Raw genomic sequence first — 15,783 nt, 5'->3', positions numbered from 1 at the left:
ACTGATATGTGAAGGGTTGTTTCCTCCGTAACACCAAATACATGGTCATTTTCAACACCAATTTTCCAACCCTCTGGTTCTCTCACACCGGTTGGGCACCCAACGATTCAATTCAATTCTGACACTAACTCCTGTAGTGCAGAATCCACAGGTTAAGAGCTCAGTCCCGCAATACCGCCCCCACTTCAGATGCCAGTCACAAATACTGGATCCACAGGATACCCACAGTTTGGATTGACTTGGCTACAAAAGTCAGGCATATCCACGACCCCTGGCCCTTAGGTTTGATAATTCGCTAGAAGACTCACAGAACTCAGGAAAGCACTTTACTTCCTATTGATGGTTTAGTATAAGTGATACTCAGGAACAGCCAAATGGAAGAGATGCATAGAGCAAGATGGTGGAGGAGGGGTGAGTAATGCTTTTATGTCCTCTCTGGGGACATCAGCCTCCCAGAATCTAAATGTGTTCACCAACCCAGAAGCTCATATCAAATGTCATTGTTCAAGATTTTTCATAGAGCTCAATCTCCGGTCCCTCTGCCCACCTCCCCCATGTCAGTGTGTGGGGCTGAAAGTTCCAACCGTCTAATCACATGTTTGGTCTCTTTGGTAGTAACTCTGTATTTAACATTTAACCTGTAACTGCCAAACTATTTACTAAAGTGGCTGCACCATTTTACACTCCCACCAGCAATGTATGAAGGCTCTCATTTTGCTACATCCTGACCAACACTTGTTTGTGTCTTTTTAATTTTAGCCATCCTAGTGGGGTGAAGAGCTTATGGCTTTTATTTGCATCCCTTAATGACTAACGATGTTGAGCATCTTTCATGTGTTTATTGGCCATTCGTAGGTCTTCTTTGGAGAAAAGACGCTTCAAATCGTTAGGATAGGTTTGTTTCTAATTAACATGTATACAATGGGTGTAGTCCTTTAGGGTCTTAGCTTTATTAGGGGTGTCTTATTTTAGAATCCCTACTTTGGGAAGACCCTGACTTTGATCCAGGGGTCTCAAAATCCAGTGCTCCAGTTCACCTGGTCTGGCAATCCTCTAGAAGTGAAAGCTGCTTCAGTGGTCTGTCTCTCTGGTTTTCTGCCTTTATGCAGCTTCTTGTCTGAACATTCTTCACTTTCTTCCTAACTCATACATGCATTCAAGGAGATATTTTCCTCTATTATATCCAGCATTTTAGTTGTTTTGAGTGGGAAGGTTCAAACCTGAAACCTACTTCACCATGTTACCAGAAATAGAAGTTGAATTTCTTAGAATTTTAAAAATCTCTTCTATTCCTTTTAGTTTTAAATAAATTTATTGAGGTATAATTTACATATAAAAATTCACCAATTAAATATATAGTTCAATGTATAGACCCATGTAACTAACCACCACAAGCAATCTATAAAACTTTTCTATCATCCCCAAAGGTCTCCTTATGCCCCTTTGTAGTCAATCCCCTACTTTACCTCCAGTTCCAGGAAACTATTATCTACTATTATTATATATGACTTCTGCCTTTTCTGAAATGTCTTCCTTTCTTTTGGTCTCACTCTGTCGTCCAGGTGGGAGTGCAGTGGCATGATCTCAGCTCACTGCAACCTCTGCCTCCCAGGCTCAGGTGATCCTCCCACCTCAGCCTCCCAAATAGCTGGGACCACAGGCATGCACCACCACACTCGGCTAATTTTTTTGTCTTTTTTGTAGAGATGGAGTTTCACCACGTTGCCCAGGCTGGTCGTGAACTCCTGGACTCAAGTGATCTGTCCACCTTGGCTTCTCAAAGTGCTGGGATTGCAGGTGTGAGCCACTGCGCCAGGTCTGGAATTTCTTATTTATTTTTATTTTATTATTTATTTATTTATTTATTTGAGATGGAGTTTTGCTCTTGTTGCCCAGGCTGGAGTGCAATGGCATGATCTTGGCTCACCGCAATCTCTACCTCCTGGGTTCAAGTGATTCTCCTGCCTCAGCCTCCCGAGTAGCTGGGATTACAGGCATGCGCCACCACGCCCAGCTAATTTTGTATTTTTAGTAGAGTTTCTCTACTAAAAATACAAAATTTGTATATTTTGGGATTTCTCCATGTTCGTCAGGCTGGTCTTGAACTCTCGACCTCAGGTGATCTGCCCACCTCAGCCTCCCAAAGTGCTGGGATTACAGGCATGAGCCACTGCGCCTGGCCTATTTTATTTTATTGTAGAGAAGGTATCTCACTATGTTGCCCAGGCTGATCTCAAACTCCTGGCCTCAAGCAGTTCTCCAGGTTGGCCTCCCCAAATGCTGGGATTACAGGCAGGAGCCGCTGCACCCAGCCTGGAGTTTCATATAAATGGAATCATACAGGATAGATCTTTGTGCCTAACATCTTTCCCTCAGCACAGTGTTTTAGAAATTCATCTGCACTGTTGCATGTTTCAGTGGTTCATTCCTTTTTGTTGCTGAGCAGTAGTCCATGGCATAGATATATCACACTCAGGTAATTTTTGAGATAAGATTTCTGCATATCTCAAGGAAATCAATAAAAAGATGAAGAAGAGATTTACTAATGTGAAGATTAATATGGAAGATTCCTGCTATATGTTCTTTTTTTTTTTTGAGACAGGGTATCTCTATGTCACCCAGGTTGGAGTGCCTGGGTGCAATCATAGCTCACTGGCTCACTGCAGCCTCTACCTCCTGGGCTCAAGTGATCCCCACTGCCTCAGCCTCTCAAGTATCTGGGACCATAGGCATGTGCCACCATGCCAGGCTAATTTTTAAATTTTTCTGTAAAGATAGAATCTTGCCATGTTGCCCAGGCTGGTCCTGAACTTTTGGGCTCAAGCAATCCTCCCACCTCGGCCTCCAAAAGTGCTAGAATTACAGGCATGAGCCATCATGCCTGGCCATGTTCTCTATTAAATAAAAGCCTTCCATCTCTTTCTTCATTTCAGCCAGTTAAATTGAGATCTAAAGGCTTGAATTTACTATTTAATGCTACCTAATGACATTTCAGAGACTGGCTATAAAAAAGCAAGTGTCAAAAATTAACAAAAACGTGTCTACAAAGGAAATGAAAATGTTCCCTCTTCCTTGAAGCAACAGAGAGAGAAATATCCTTTCACTTTATAAAATGAATTCCAAGACTCTGATTTGGTGCAGCGTTAAACTGAAAACATTTAGGAAAATATCAATCTTGTTTTCTCCATTTCCATTTGTGCAAAATGGAGACTTGCTGACTATTCATAATTATCAACTTACTCTGTACTGTTTTCTATTAATGTGAATTCATTGGAAGTATACTTTGAAAAGGAGGTCATGTAAAACTCTTGTCCTGGGAAAATTACTTTCAAAATAAACCTACTGTGTTTTTTTGTTTGTTTGTTTCTTTGTTTGTTTGTTGTGAGACGGGGTCTCACTCTGTCGCCCAGGCTGGAGTGCAGTGGCGCAATCTCAGCTCACTGCAACCTCTGCCTGTCAGGTTCAAGTGATTCTCGGGCCTCAGCCACCTGAGTAGCTGGGATTACAGGCAGGCACCACCATGCCCAGCTAATTTTTGTATTTTTAGTAAAGATAAGGTTTCACCATATTGGTCAAGCTGGTCTCGAACTCCTGACCTCAGGTGATCCACCCACCTTGGCCTCCCAAAGTGCTGGGATTACAAGTGTGAGCCACTGCACCTGGCCCAGTATTTCTATGTTTGTGAATACTTATAGTATTCATACTGTCTCCTCAAATGAGAAGAGAGTGATTGGCATGATGGAAAACCTAAAGACCCCTAACTCTGCTAGGTTTATTTCCAAAAAGAGATTGAGTCTGGCCTCATTTAAACTGCTGCCAAAGAATGAGAATAACTGTGAAAGAAGCTCCCTCCAGAGGTGAGAAAGCATGAGAATTATTTACATTTATAATAGTAATGAGGTTACAAAACTATACGATCACATCTGCTAAGAAAACACAGTTTTCTATGTCAGGATTTGTTGCAGGATTTTTGTGTGCTTGTGAAAGCTGGATCCAGGGGACATGTAAACAACTTTGGCTGGCAGTTTGGCCCTATGATTAATGGATACCAAATAGACAAATACAGAATTGAATCTAAGAAAACACAGAACAGTACTACATCTACTAGAAAGGCTTACATTAAAAAGAAAACCTGACAATACCAATATTTGGCAAGAATCTGGAGCAGGTATAGTGCTTATACACTGCCGGTGTATGAAGTTCAAGAATCAGAAAAACTGATCAAGGATATTAGAAGTCAGAAGAATGGTTACATCTATTTTGAGAGAATGTTAGTGAAAAGAAAGGGATGCCACACATGGTGGCTCACAGTCATAATCCCAGCATTTCGGGAGGCTGAGGTGGGAGGATCACTTGAGCCCAGGAGTTTGAGACCAGCCTGGGCAACATAGAATACCCCATCTCTCTCTCTCTCTCTCTCTCTTTTTTCTGAGATAGAGTCTTGCTCTGTCACCCAGGCTGGAGTGCAGTGGTTTGATCTCAGTTCACTGCAACCTCCACCTCTTGGGTTCAAGCAATTTTCCTGCCTCAGCCTCCCAAAATGCTGGGATTACAGGTGCCTGCTACCACACCCAGCTAATTTTTGTATTTTCAGTACAGATGGGGTTTCACCATATTGGCCAGGCTGGTCTTGAACTCCTGACCTCAGGTGATCCACCTGCCTCGGCCTCCCAAAGTGCTGGGATTACAGGTGTGAGCAACTGCACCCGGCCCCTATCTCTTAAAAAATGAAAAGAAAGAGAAAGAGAGAGAGAGAGAGAAAAGTAAGAAATACAAACAAGACATTGATGAAGGTAAGAAGGTAAAATAAATAAATAAATACATGCAATTAAAAAGGAAGACATTAATCCAGTGAAGTCTTTTTCTTTGGCTTAATAGCAGAAAACAACAGATATAACACACATCAGTCTACACTGTCTCATGGTTACATGAACTTTCTGACTCTGCTACAAGTTAGCACATAGGGATCCTAACCCATCTTACCATTCCACAAGATATGCTGGCCCACTGAACTCATGACATCAAACTAATAGGGCATATGGAGTAAAAAATAGCAAGTATCTTACACGCTTTAGGAAATATACATATACCGGAAGGTAGGTAGGCTCAAGTACAAAGGCTTTTCACTTCACTGATATTTCTTGATATTTAGTGATCTTGCATACAGGTGCTCCCTTCAAAATGAAGGACAAGTTGCTTCACTTGTGCTACCTACCCCTAAACCAAAAGAGTCACATCACTTAGGTGAATTTAGAGACAACATTGATCATATTTGGGTTACTGCTCTGACCTCCTTACCTGGTCACTTGAAATGAAGCCATACTTGAGTGAGATTCAGAGGAAGAAAAGGTTCTCCAGCTGGTCCAGTCTGCGGTGCAACTTAGTCCTTGCGATCCTTATAATGTTCAAAGTGTTTGTGGCAGACTGAGGTACTTTATCATCTATGGCATGTCCTGATAGAAGAATCATAGCAGAGGCCCTCTGAGCATGTCTTTTGGCAGGTAAATATTCCCTCCTTGAGAATCAGCTCTCAGCTTGCTGCTGGGCCACGGACACAGCATGATCATGGAACTCAGCATGATCACAGCATAATCATGAACTGGCTATCATCTGGTCTTCCTAGGTATAAAGCTGGTTCATACCTAGGACATGGATCCATTATCAAGTAGAAATGACATATACAAAATGAGGCCACAGAAGATCCTGAAAACACAAATGGCTCCTAGCACCCACACCACTACTTCTGCTGCATTGCTATTTCATCTACCACTATAACCAATGAAATGGGCCTTGTTACCAGACTGCAGTGGAATAAAGTCATGATTAGTTTGTAGCTGTCTTCACCTAATGTGCTGGCATTAGAAAGAAATGGGCTGCTGTGATACTGTGGCCCCCAATCAAGGGTGACCCTGAAGGACACTGGGGATAGTCAGGACTTCAAGAAATACAACTACCTGATTAGTTTTCCCAGAAGGAGAAACAGGTTAAGAGTCTACACTGATTTGGCCGGGCCCAGTGGCTCATGCCTGTAATCCCAGCACTTTGGGAGGCCAAGGCAGGTGGATCACGAGGTCAGGAGATCGAGATCATCCTGCCTAGCATGGTGAAACCCCGTCTCTACTAAAAAATACAAAAAAAACCAAAAAAAAATTAGCCAGGCACGGCGGCACGCACCTGTAGTTCCAGCTGCGTGAACCTGGGAGGCAGAGCTTGCAGGGAGCTGAGATTGCGCCACTGCACTCCAGCCTGGGTGACAGAGCGAGACTCCATCTCAAAAAAAAAAAAAAAAAGAGTCTGAGGTTAATGGTTTGGCTAGATGATTAGGGAGTTAGAAGTGATATTAAAATGAAGTTGGAGAAGTATAATGTGGAAGAACTTCTTAAAATGGTTCCCAAATGTGACAGTATCTGCCATGATTCAGTTGCAGACCACAGATACCACTCTACTTAATTTAAGGGAGAAGGGCGTTATTACCAGGGATCACGTGGCTTACACAATATTTGTAAGGGGTAGGGGAAGAAGCTTTAGGTGGAGCTTGTAGGAGCACTCCCCACACCCAGAATCTCACTGATTCTGCTATGCTTGGGTAAGCTATGGCTTCCACTGCAGGAAACCAGCAAATCAGCACGTCGGTAACCACAGAACCACACTTCCTCTGTCATGATTCACAGCAGCAAAGTGAAAACTTCATATCTTGCCTCTTTCTCCACATCACTCAGTTAACTGGGTTTCACATTCAAGTCTCATGGGAATATACCTGATTGGCAAAATCTCAATTACACCTGAAACCATAACTGTAATAGGATCTGAGAAATACAGCTTTTATCTTTCTAGACTCTCAGTATAGAAAGGTACGAAGGAGTTTAGAATGTATGTTGAGAAAACCAGTCTAAGGAGTTTAGAACGTATGTTGAGAAAACCAATCTACTATAATGAGAACATTTGTGCCTCGTGAGTAGAAGAGGGTATCAACAATCAGGTAGAGAAGATGAACTGCTCTATGGATGGTATCCACCCTTTCCCCTAGTTACACCAGAGCGTGCTGTATGAGCTTGTGAACAAAGTGACCATGGGACCACCGATGGAGGCAATGCATGTTGAGTGTAAAGGCTCAATCACGTGGACGTTCTCACACTAAGATTGACCTGGCTACTGCCAGTTTGGACCTCTTCCTTCATGGACAGGGCAGTAATTTATCTTCATTGTAGAAGAAACTTACTTTAAATTTCTATATATTTTTCCTACTCACTGTATTTTTGCCAGCACCATCCAGAAACTTACTGAATGACTTATAAGGCATTCAACATGACATCCCACACAATGATGCTTTTGGCCAAGGGAGTACTTTTACGGTGGAAGAAGTAAGACAGCTGGGATACACAATTCAACTCTTCTGGGATTCCTTATTTAGTTTTATTGTATATTCCAGCTAGTCTTATAGAATAGGCTTACTGAGGTCTTAGTTTTTATTTTGCCAACTGGAGACAACATCTCATAAGATTATAGTGGTATCAGCCGGGTATGGTGGCTCACGCCTGTAATCCCAGCACTTTGGGAGGCCAAGGCGGGTGGATCACTTGAGGTCAGGAGTTCGAGACCAGCCTGACCAACACGGTGAAACCCCATCTCTACTAAAAACACAAAATTAGCCAAGCGTGTTTGGCACATGCCCGTAATCCCAGCCACTCGGGAGGCTGAGGCAGAAGAATTGCTTGAACCCAGGAGCTGGAGGTTGCAGTGAGCCACAGTCGCACCATTGCACTCCAGCCTGGGTGACAAGAGCAAAACTCTGTCTCAAAGAAAGAAAGAAAAAAAAAGATTAGAGTGGTATCCTACAGAATGTGACATAAGCTCTGAAATAGTGACCAACGATGTGGAGCATTTCTCTCATAACCAAAAATATACAAGGGTGGGGATGAGATATATAGGTGAGGTGGTACCTATTACAATTACACTTGTGGCTGGGCGTGGTAGCTCACACCTGTAACCCCGGCACTTTGGGAGGCTGAGGTAAGGGAATCTCTTGGGCCCAGGAGTTCAAGACCAGCCTGGGGAACATAGCAAAATCCAGTCCCAACAAAAAGTACAAAAAATTAGCAGGGTGTGGTGGCATGTACCTATAGTCTCAGCTACTTGGGAGGCTGAGGGGTGGGAGGATTGCTTGAGCCCAGGAGGTTGAGGCTGCAGTGAGCCATGATCATGCCAGCCCGGCCAACAGAGTGGGACAGTTTCTCAAAAAAAAAAAAAAATACACTTGTATCCTTAACAAATTACTACAAACTTGGAAAGTAAAAAACAACACATATTTATTATCTTACATCTCTGGAGTGCAGAAATCTAAAATGGGTCTTACTGGGCTAAAATTAAGGTGTGGACAGGGCTGTGTTACTTTTGGAGGCCCTAGGTGACAAATCTTGCCTGTTCCCTTGGCTTTTTTAACTTCTGGAGGTTGCCCACATTTCTTGGCTCATGGCCCCCTTTTCAAAGCCAGCAATGGCTGGTTGAATCTTTCCCATGATGGAGTGCTCTAATACTGACTCTCCTGCCTCCCTCTTTCTTTTAGAAGGTAACCACCGGTGATTACATTGGGCCCACTTAGATAATAGAGGATCATTTTCCCATCTTCAGGCCAGCTAATTAGCAACTTTAATTCCATCTGCAACCTTAATTCCCTCTTATCATGTAACATATTCCATAGGTTTTGAGGATTAAGATGTGGATATCTTTGGGAACTATTATTCTCCCCACTACATCAACTCTGAGCTCTGCTGGTGAGAAATATTCCACCAGTAGGAACAACAGTTTAGGGTGAGATGGCCACTGGCCACTTTGGGTTCCTCACTGCGGTAGATCAACGGGGAAAAAAGAAGTTATGGTATTGAGTCATTAATCCTGATTTTTGTGAAGAAATAAGATTGTAGTTACACACCAGGGTCAAGAGGCATATTGATGGTACAGAGGGGATCCCCTGGGGTGCATCCTCACGAAACCATGATCAGAACTAAAAGTTAATGAAAGACATCTTTAACCCCTTGAATAGGCAGGACCACCAAAAGCTTGGATCTCTCAGAAATGAGATTTGGGTCATATACTGACCAGCTGAGGTTCTGCCTAAGGCAAAGAGACCACAGAACTAGTAGAGAGGACAGAAGTCATAAATACCCACAGCCTTCTGATTAGTTGTGGAAATGAGAATGGTAGCCTCTTTCCATATTTCTTTCCTTGATTTTTCCTAAATATATTCATACATCTTAACTGATTTCCCTTTTTTCTCTCTCTCTCTTTTTATTTTTTTAATAAATGATGTGTTGGCCGGGCACGGTGGCTCATGCCTGTAATCCCAGAACTTTGGGAGGCCGAGGCGGGCAGATCATTTGAGGTCAGGCGCTCGAGACCAGCCCAGCCAACATGGTGAAACCCCGTTTCTACTAAAAAAAAAAATACAAAAATTAGCCAAGCGTGGTGGTGCGTGCCTGTGGTCCCAGCCACTCATGAGGCTGAGGCATAAGAATTGCTTCCACCTGGGAGGTAGAGGTTGCAGTGAGCTGAGATTGAGCCACTACACTCCAGCCTGGGTGACAGAGCAAAATTCCATCTCAAAAAAAAAAAAAAAAATGATGTGTTGGTGATTGATAACATTACAAGCTAATCTACAAAGATATCAAGACAAGACTGGGCAGAACTAGGAATAGGCATCAACAAGACTCCCTGGGCTTGGAACTGGATGTAGTGACTGCTAAAATCTGAGGCTATTTTGAGGGAGGCAGTAAGTGATTTTCATTTGTATAAGGGATGTCCAAAGCGTGCTGGACAGGAACATTTTTTTTTTTGAAGAGTTAAGTATGGGAAGAAGGATATATGTGGATAACAGGCAGTAGGAGGGATTTTCTGAGCCTTGTTCTTTATAGATTTCCCATCAATACTGTGAACTGCACAGTTTAATTTCAACCACTTTATTTTCTGCTTTTGTTAGCAAGAATTCATTTTTCTTTCTTGCAGCTGGAAACCCTGACTGATACAGGGTCCCAGCCCGTCTTACCCTTTCCTCTCTCTCTTAGCACCTGTCATTTTCTTCTTCCTAAAACACAGAAAGGGTAGATCACTTTATTCTGTCATCCTATGCAAAAATCTCCAATGACAGGGTAAAATCTGGACAGCTTACTCTGAAATCCATGTTTCTTACCAGATTAATGCCAAGTTACCTTTCCAAATGCATCTTTGCCTATTCACTTCTAAAAACCAGCATTCAAGCCAAATTGGCTCCTTACTGCCTTGGGAATCACCAAGAACATCAAAGTGTAACTTTTACACAAAGGAGGGTAGCCTTTTTTGGCCACCCAGTCCTCAAAGAAGTCTCCATATACAGAACTCCTGTCTATGACATTGTACAGAGGGATGCAATGCCTCATGATATGCTTTCGTTTTTATTGGTATCTTGAAAGCTACATTTAAAAAAACCTGTGAGTTTCTCAAAGATAAGGACCATGTTTTATTCATCTTTATGGACTAGAACCTAACAGAGTGCCTGACAGCTACAATTATTAGGGTTTTAAACAATTCAGATACATTTCAGTGCCTTTTTTTCTTTTGGCGAGTGACAGTACTGATATAGTACTAAACATGAAATCTGTTCTTCCACCAAGGGAGGGAAGGGGCAGTCATCTGCTTCATGGGCTAGATGAAGAGACTGAAGAATCCAACTGCTCCTCGTACCAACTTTCAACCCAATTCTACATTTCAGCACCACACCCAAACCCACCTTCAAAAGTCTCTGGGGTGTCTAAGAGGGTCAGAGTTCTGTGTATGAACCATTTTGGTTCCTTCTGGGTTACCCACCTGCATGCCTAAGTTTCAGCTTTTTCTGCTTTGCTGTTAGTTACCTAACACCATCTGTTTTCTGGCTTCCAAAATGTTGTCATCATCCCATTTACATTCTCTTCTCATCTTTTCTCCCATTCCTTTATTTATTTATTTTTATTTTTTAGAGACAGAGTTTTGCTCTGTTGGCCAAGCTGAAGTGCAGTGGCACCATCATAGCTAACTGCAGCCTCAAATTCCTGGGCTCAAGCAATCCTCCCCAGTAGCTGGGACTGCAGGACTGAGCAACTATGACTGGCTAATTTTTTTTATTTTTACTTTTGTAGAGACAGGGTTTCACTATGTTGCCCAGGCCTCTGGCCTCTAGCAATCCTTTTGCCTTGGCCTCTCATAGCCCTAGGATTATAGGTGTGAGTTACCACACCTGGCCCAAACACCTTAATTCTAAGTAAAGTTATACTCTAGGCCTAAGTTTATTTCAAAGCAAGAGAAACTAATCACTCATAATTTTAGAACCTCCCCAAAGTAATTAATTTGATTTACACACATACAAGCCACCACACCTGGCTAATTTTTGTATTTTTTGTAGAGATGGAGTCTTGCTATGTTGCCCAGACTGGTCTCAAACTCCTGGACTCAAGTGATCCTCACATCTTGGCCTCCCAAAGTGCTGGAATTATAGGCGTGACCCGCTTTGCCCATTATCTACAAACAATGGACCACAATTCTAGACGAGAACTCTTGAGTGAGTTGAGCATCACATCTGTCTTTCTGGAGGGCTCACTGTCCCTCTTCTGGCCAAATGTTTCCTACATGAAGCTGGAGTTTGTTTGGATAGGTACCAGCAATCACATCATCTGAGCCAGTTACACCTCATTAATCTTGGACTTAAAGGATAACCAGCCTGGGCCAGGCTCGGTGGCCCACACCTGCAATCCTAGCACTTTGTGAGGCTGAAGCAGGCAGATAGCTGGAGCCCAGGAGTTTGACACCAGCCTGGGCAATATAGGGAGACCCTGTCTGTACAAAAAAAATTTTAAATTAGCCAGGCATGGTGGCATATGCCTGTAGTCCCAGCTACTTGGGAGTCTGAGGGTGGGAGGATTGCTTGAACCCAGGAGGCAGAGGCTGCAGTGAGCTGAGATCGCACTACTGCACTCCAGCCTGGGCAACAGAGTGAGATCCTGTCTCAAAAATAGATAAATAAAAATTTAAAAATAACCAGCCTGGACCACAAGGCAAAACTCTGTCTCTACAAAAAATAAAAAAATTAGCTGGGTATGGTGATGCATGCCTGTAGTCCCAGCTACTCAGGAAGCTGAGGTGGGAGGATTGCTTGAGTCCAGGAGTTCAAGGCTGCAGTGAGCTACAACCTATTAAAAAAAAAAAATTCCAACAGGGCTAAACAGTTTGGTCAAGTATAGTGTGCACACAGGCATGCACGCAGATTAATGTTTATAATGTTTAATATGCTGGACGTGGTCAACCTCTGCATACCTCTTCAGCTTCATTTCTCACTATTCTCCTTTCTTTCTGCCCTCTGGTCACACTGGCCTTCTGTCTGGTCAATCAGATCAGCAGGGTTTCTCCTGCCACAGGGCTTTGTGTACAGCTCAGCTTTCTAAACCTTACACCAGTAATGTTTACAGGTATGTCAAGAAGTGATTCCTGTCTACCCTGGGATGAGAACAGGTGGGGACTGGGTAAGTGGCTGGTGTAAACAGAGGACAAGGACAGTGAAAAGGGTAACTGTTAGGAAGTACTAGATTAGGTGTCCCTCTGCCTACCAGGCTTTATGCTCTACTACCTCCTACTTATTTTCAGATCTCAGCTCAAATACCACTTCTCAGGGAAGTCCTGCCTAATCTCTCTGACTATGGCAGATCTTAATACATGTCTCAGATCACCCAGGACCTTTCCTTCAAAACCTTGAACATTTCCATCAAAATGCTTAAACATAAAAATATTATCATAATTAATAATACTGCTGTTAGATTTATTTTTATTTCATTTTATTTATTTTTATTTTGTTATTTTTTTTTTTTTTGAGACAGGGTCTCACTCTTGCCCAGGCTGTAGTATCATAGCTTGCTGCAGCCTTGAACTCCTGGGCTCAAGTGATCCTCCTGCCTCAGCCTCCCAAGTAGCTATGACTACAGGCATGCACCACCACACCTGGCTATTTTGTTGTTGTTGTTGTTGTTTAGTACAGATGGAGTTTTGTTATATTGCCCAGGCTGGTCTCGAACTCCTGAGCTGAAGCGATCCTCCTGCTTCGGCCTCCCAAAGTGTTGGGATTAAAGGCATGAGCCATTGTGCCTGGCCAGTATTTATTTGTTTTTTAATAAGCTGGTAAGATGTACATTTGTGTTTTGTGTGATTATGGTATTATGATTATAATACCATATTATTATAGTAATATAATACTATATATTAGTATATAGTATGTACTAGTTATAAAATAGAAACCATGGTGATCTGGGGGACCAGACAAAAAGCATTTGGATGTGAAACATCCACATATGAATTAACTGCCTGCATTCAGGGTTTCTCCAAATTCAAGGTTAAAAAGGGTTATTAGTGCCTCATAGAATAAAGGTAGGGGCTATACCAAAAGCAATTTTTATTTTCTAGGGTTGTGTATTAGCTATCTGCATAGCAAATTACTCCCAGGTTGGCAGCCTAAAACAAGCACTTTTATCTCACAGTTTCTGAGGATGAGGACTATGGAAGTGATTTGCTAGGTGGTCCTGGCTCAGGGTCTCTCAAGAAGATGCACTCAAGATATTGGCTTGGGCCGCAGTCATCTGAAGCCTTGATATACTTGAGTATCTGCTTGTGAGATGACTCACCCACATGGCTGTTGCCTGGAGGCCTCAATTCCTTGCTTCTGTTGTCAGGAGACCTCAGTTTCTCACTACATGGGGTTTTCCATAGGGTTGTTCAACATGGCAGGTGTTTTCCCCCAAAATCATATGATCCCAGAGAGAGAAAGTGTGCTCAAAATGGAAGCCACAATGGCTTTAATAACCTAATCTTGGACATGATACATATCACCTCTGTCATATTCTATTGGTCACACAGACCAACCTTTGTACAATATGGGAGGAGCCCATACCAGGGAGTGAATACCAAGAGACAGGGATCATTAGGGGCCATTTTGGTGGCTGACTAGCATATCTGAGAAACAAATTGCTTGTTAGCACACAGATAGTGCTATTCAAGCTTCACATTTCTTAGGATACAGGTTTGTCTTCTGTCTCTAGCTCTTTTAATTGTGAAAAATTACATGTATACATAAAAGTATATAAAAATAAATGTACAGAACGGGTGTGGTGGCTCACGCCTGCAATCCTAGCACTTTGGGAGGCCGAGGTGGGCGGATGACCTGAGGTCAGGAGTTCAAGACCAGCCTGGCCAACATGGTGAAACCCTGTCTCTACTAAAACTACAAAAATTAGCCAGGTGTGGTGGCACATGCCTGTAATCCCAGCTACTCAGGAGGGTGAGGCAGGAGAAGCACTTGAACCCAGGAGGCAGAGGTTGCAGTGAGCCGAGATCGTACCATTGCACTCCAGCCTGAGCTACAGAGCAAGACTCCATCTCTAAATAAATAAATAAATAAATAAATGTACAGCTAACTGAATTATTAAAAAGCTAGTATCTGTGGAAAAACAACCACCCAGATTAATATATGGAACAAGCTCAATACCCCAGAAGCTCCTCCCATTGTTCTGTCTAATCACAATGCCCTCTCTTCCATCCTCAGGGTGACCACCATGCTGATTTTTATGGGTTTTAGCTTCATTTTCTTTATAGTGGTTTACCACTAAGAATGCACTCCTATCCACTGTAGTTTAGTTTTGACAATTTAGCCGGGTATGGTGGTAATCCCAGCACTTTGGGAGGCTGAGGCAGGAGGACTGCTTGAGGCCAGGAGTTCAACACCAGTCTAGGCAACATAGTTAACCCTGTCTTGAAAAAAAAAAAGAAAAAAGAAAAAAAATTATCCGAGCACGATAACACATGCCTGTAGTCCTACCTACTTGGAGGTTGAGGCAGGAGGATCCCTTGAGTCAAAGAGTTTGGGACTGCAGTGAACCATGATTGGGACACATCACTCTAGCCTGGGTGACAGAGAGAGACTCTGTCTCAAAACAAAACCAAAACAAAACAAAAAAGCTATATAAATGGAATTATGCAATGTATTGTTTTGCATCTATTTTCTTTAACTCAACATTATGTTTTTCAGATTCATTTATGTTGTTGAGTGAAGCAGTCTGTTAATTTTCAATGCTGAATAGTATGCCATTGTATAAACATCCCCAAATTTATTCATTTTACTGTTGTAGAATATGTGGACTTTTTTTAGTATTTGGCAATTACAGAGAAAGCTGCTGTGAACGTTCTTGTACGTAACTGCTGGTATACCTTGTATGCATTTCTGTAGGATATATACTTAGGAACAAAATTGTGCAGTCATTTTCAACTTTAGTAGAAATGCCAACCTGTTTTCCAGAGTGGTGGCCCTGATTTACACAGTGTAGAAGAATGTCCCTTGTTCTACACCCTCACCAATATCTGCAATGTTAACTATGTTGGTGTGAAGTGCTATTTTGTTATGGTTTTAATTTACATTTTCACGCTTGAGGTTTCATATATTTAGTAATCATTTGAATATCCTCTTTTGAGCACTTCTTTTTTTTTTTTTTTTTTTGAGATGGAATCTTGTTCTGTCACTGAGGCTGGAGTGCAGTGGCACGATCTTGGCTCACTGCAATCTCCACCTCCCGGGTTCAAGCAATTCTCCTGCCTTAGCCTCCTAAGTAGCTGGGATTACAGGCACCCACCACCACCCCTGGCCAATTTTTTGGTATTTTTTAGTAGAGATGGGGTTTCACCATGTTGGTCAGGCTGGTCTCGAACTCCTGACCTCAAGTGATCCACCCGTCTCAGCCTCTCATA

The 15,783-nt window shown here is 42.5% G+C and overlaps 1 long non-coding RNA gene across 2 annotated transcripts in view; it reads right to left on the bottom strand.

Annotated features, from left to right (window-relative positions):
* Window positions 1-11,470, bottom strand: part of LOC107975146 (uncharacterized) — a 39,104-nt gene extending 27,634 nt beyond the window's left edge. The window contains exons 1-3 of one of the 2 annotated variants that reach the window (XR_008548504.2): window positions 11,382-11,465; window positions 10,040-10,078; window positions 5,299-5,453 (exon numbers count right to left, since the gene is read on the bottom strand). This is a non-coding gene — a long non-coding RNA (uncharacterized LOC107975146). Of the gene's footprint in view, window positions 1-5,298; window positions 5,454-10,039; window positions 10,079-11,381 lie in introns of both variants that reach the window. The other variant, XR_010157716.1, reaches the window with a different exon arrangement.
* Window positions 11,471-15,783: the final 4,313 nt, after the last annotated feature.

Source organism: Pan troglodytes, chromosome 5 (genome assembly GCF_028858775.2).
Source record: "Pan troglodytes isolate AG18354 chromosome 5, NHGRI_mPanTro3-v2.0_pri, whole genome shotgun sequence".
Lineage (NCBI taxonomy): Eukaryota > Metazoa > Chordata > Mammalia > Primates > Hominidae > Pan > Pan troglodytes.
Note: the sequence above shows the minus strand (reverse complement) of the source record. Positions and strands in the feature narration are given on the sequence as shown.